The following is a 4272-nucleotide window of genomic DNA, read 5'->3' as shown; positions in this document are numbered from 1 at the left end:
TCAGGCTGATTTAATTCAGCAGGTTTTTTTAATACTATCCAGTGTCTCTTTGTGGTTTGTCATTCCTTTGTTAATAGCATTTTCTTGAAATTCTCACTGGTGCTCTCTAAATATTTTGTTGTTGTCTGTATTGGATTGTTCTTCTTTAAGTTCAAATGGTTTATCTTCTCTTTGATCCATTCTATGGGTGAGACTTCCCACAGAGTGAGACCCAAAAAATTAAAAACAAAATTCATCAATTATAATTTTGAAAATCCAACTATGTTTTTTTTTAAAGAGCAGAAAGCAGCCGTATTATTTTCCTAAATGTTGCTCTTTTAAATTTTTCATTTAAATCCAGCACAGCAAAAGTCAATAATGGCATCCTGACTATGAGATTAGGTGATAGAAACTGGCTAAGACCCCAAAAGTGAACCACCCCCCAATAAACACTGAAGATGTCCTGGTCCCCTTTGACAGCTCCATTCTTGGAGGCCAAAGATAGTGAACAGTATTTAAGCCAAAATGTCTTTAGCTCTACCCTAGAGGCCAAGGATGCCAGAAAGGGGGTGCGGTCTGGTTTCTTGTTTTTCTTCCTAAATGAATACCTCTTTCCAGGTAACCATATGTAAGAATGTGAGTAAAACTGAGAGGTACCCAGACACCTTGTAATATGTATGTATGTAGCTAGCCAGTTCATACTCCCTCTGTACCTCATCAAGCCTTACTAAGTCAGCAGCCCTCATTGGTACCCTGTTCTCAGGAATCTGCTCCTGTAGTACAGGGGGATCACCTGCTCGCTCTCTTAAACTCCCACCTCAAAATCTATGCTCAATTTCTCCCTAAAATTCAGCCTCTGGGGACCATACATTTCATTCTTCAAATTTGTGCAGTGAGACCCTGGAAACCACTGGGTCATTGTGAATATGAGCATCCAGCACCCCATTTCCTGGGCTTAGTTCATAAAGAGTCAAGGAAGGGTCTGTCACTCTTAAGGATACCTCCAAAATTTCCTGTATCTCTGAGATACCCTTTGACATACATACTTATTTTTTTTCATGTTTTCTTTTCCAAGCGTCTCTCTGTCTCTGTCCCTGTCCTTGCCTTTGCCTCTCTCTATGTCTGTCTCCCTTTGTTTCTCTGTCTCTGTCTCTGTCTCTCTCTCTGTCTCTCTGTCTCTCTCTCTCTCTCTCTCTCTCTCTCTCTCATTCATACACACACGCGCACACACACACACACTCGCCAGACTATTGCATGCTCATTGCTCCTCAGGAAAAGTGAGAACACTCTGGTCCAGTGCACAGCTGCTGGCAACCCTGTGTTAGTCAGCTGTGTCTCTAGAACAGAGTCCCACAAACTGGGAGCCGACAGTGAGCAGTATTCATTGGCTTACAGTTCAGAAAGCTGAGAAGTCCAGCAAAGGGGCTGGCATCTGCCAATAGCCTCTTGCTGACTGATCACATGGTAGAAAATCCGGAAGACAGAACAGCAGCAAAGATTCAGGGCACCACACTCCCCTGACCAACTCACAAATTCCCTCCTAGAAAAAAAAAAAGAAAGAAAGAGAAAAATAACTTTTTGGGGGGGGTACCAAAATTTTTTATTTAAAGAAATGATACAAATTAAAGAACTTAAGCGGATGTTTTGGTGCGACTCATAAAAAAGATAAAGGCAGCCCGACATGCACGCACTGCCTCGGTGACCAGTAAAGTCACCTGTGGCTCTGGGGAAGTCAGCTTAGCTGCCATTACTGTGTCCTGGGGTGTGTTGGTCAAACAGATATTCTGCCATGCCAGCTTTATGGGCTCCCATCTTGCGCAAGTTGGTCACGTGGTCACCCAGTTCCTTGATGGATTTCACCTGCTCATTCAGGTAATGCGTCTCAATGAAGTCACACAAGTGGAGGTCGTTTTTGTCAGTAGCCAGTTTGTGCAGTTGCAGTAGTGACTGATTCGCACTCTTTTCCAGGTGCAGTGAGCACTCCATTGCATTCAGCCCATTCTCCCAGTCATTACGGTCTGGTTTCTTGATATCCTGCAGGAAGATTCGGCCGCCTCGTTCATTCTGCAGCTTCATCAGTTTCTCAGCGTGTTCTCTCTTCTCATGAGATTGGTGGAGAAAATATTTGGCAAAGTTCCTCAGAGCCACAGCATCCCGGTCGAAGTAGCAAGACATAGACAGGTAGACGTAGGAGGCATATAGTTCCAGGTTGATCTGGCGGTTGATGGCAGCCTCCGAGTCCTGGTGGTAGTTCTGGCGCACTTGAGAGGGAGGCACGGTGGTCATGGCAGCGGCTGGGCAAGGCGTGGTGGCGACGCTGGAGCAGCTGAGGGGGCAGAGGGTTCTGGCTTGGAGCAGCCGCTGGGGTCAGAGGGGTGGAGTGCTGGGTTCTGTTCAAGCAACGTTGAAGCAGGAAACTGCGGTGACTCTGCGTGAGAACGTCTCCTGATTATCTCTTTAAGAAGCTTTTAAAGATGTCACAACGCTTGAGTTTCAACATGACCTTTGTTTGTCTATGGCTGAGTCTCCCGGTGTAGCCTGGTCTGGCTTTCAGCTCTTGTTTCCAGGTGATCTTTCTACTTTAGCTTCTTGAGGAGCTTTGAGCGGAGGCACGTGGCACCATGGTGGGGCTGTATGTGAGTGGAAGACTCATTCAAACCATAGCAACCAACCCTCCCCTATAGTACCAAAGATTCCTTGACCTAAAATAGGGTGAGGACGTGGAGAATGTGCTGAGACAAGGCCTCAGGGCGAGGAGCAATAACTTCCCTGAGGCAAGAGAAAGCAGGTTATGGGCCAAGCAGCTCACATCCTGGGAGCAGATGTGTCCCCAGCTGAAGGTGCCAGAAGGCACAACCTACGCAATAACAGCACTTGCCAGAGGCAAAGAGCAGAGCCCTATTTGAACCTAGCTTTAGTGATGTTTGTTCCCAGCGCTCCACGGAAATGGGTTCATTTGAAGGTCCTAGGCAGCTGTGAGAATCTCCCTCCTTCCCTCCCTCCCTCCCTCTCCCTCTCCTTCTTCCTCTCCCTCCCTCCCCCTCCCCCCTCTCTCCTCTCTCCCCTCTCTCCCCTCTCTCCCCTTCCCCCTCTCCCTCTCTGTCTCTGTGTGTTCAGAGCCCTTCAAACTGGCCTTGTTTTGATTTGAGAGCTTCCTCTCAGCGACACTGACCCCTGACCCCTTGCCCTCACTGTCTTGGGCACAGCGGTTCTCTGATCATCTCATTTGACAGCTTGGCCTGCCTTGCAGCCATCAATCACCCTTGCCTCCTCACTGGACAGAGTTGGTGTCCCAAACACAAAGAACACCTTGTCTTTGGTCAGTGTGTGGCTGCTTGCTCATAGGTATTAGTAACTGCCTTTTCATAACCCTATGTGCACATACACCAGCAGTTGCCATGTGTCATCTTAGAAGGCTTAAAAGAGGGGTTTGGGGGGGGGGCTGGGCAGTTGTGGCGCACTCCTTTAATCCCAGCACTTGGAAGCAGAGGCAGGCAGATCTCAGTGAGTCTGAGACAAGCCTGGTCTACAGAGTGAATTCCAGGACAGCCAGAGCTACACAGAGAAACCCTGTCTCAAAAACAAACAAAACCCAAAAAAGAACATTTCTTTTTAAAATGTGAACCAGATGGACAAGCCCTCAGGAGCAGAGGCAGGAGGATCGTTGTGAGTTTGAGGACAGCCTGCTCTATACAGTGAGTTCTAGGCCAGTCAGGGCTACAAAATCAGACCTCTCTCTCTCTCTCTCTCTCTCTCTCTCTCTCTCTCTCTCTCTCTCTCTCTCTCTCTTCACAGCGAGACCAAAGGAGTTTAAACTGTTAATATTTAAGATATCTATTATGGTGTTATTAAACTCTAATCATTTAATAAACAGTGGCTGCTAATTCAACAAAAGAAATAGTTTCTTTTTCCTCTTTTGGGGACAGTGCTTTGAGGCACTCAGAATGGTCCAGTGTTTGACATGCTGTCGTAGGCTTTTCTACGATACAGCCTCTAACAAAGCTAGGCCTTCTCGAACCCCTGGTAATAGGATTCTTTACCTTTATACCAAAAAGGTTGGGAAAGCACCCCAGTACACATGTGGTATGCGGCCAGGCAGACTCCCAGGGTTCATGTCGTAAGACCTAAAGTCCTGATGATACTGTCTAAAATGAAGAGGCAGTCATCAGTGCCTGCTGTGGCCCCAAGTGTCCTAAGGGTACCTGTTACAGGACAGGGTGTGCTTTCTTACTGGGCAGGAAATGGTTGTGAAAGTGTTGAAGGCACAAACTCAGAATCGGCTTTTTGTAAGTT

At 47.0% G+C, this 4272-nt stretch overlaps 1 pseudogene; it reads right to left on the bottom strand.

The window, feature by feature from the left end:
* Positions 1 to 1564: 1564 nt before the first annotated feature.
* Positions 1565 to 2269, bottom strand: LOC142851166 (ferritin heavy chain pseudogene; annotated as a pseudogene).
* Positions 2270 to 4272: the final 2003 nt, after the last annotated feature.

Source organism: Microtus pennsylvanicus, chromosome 5, assembly GCF_037038515.1.
Source record: "Microtus pennsylvanicus isolate mMicPen1 chromosome 5, mMicPen1.hap1, whole genome shotgun sequence".
Lineage (NCBI taxonomy): Eukaryota > Metazoa > Chordata > Mammalia > Rodentia > Cricetidae > Microtus > Microtus pennsylvanicus.
This window is presented reverse-complemented; position numbering and strand designations above follow the sequence as displayed.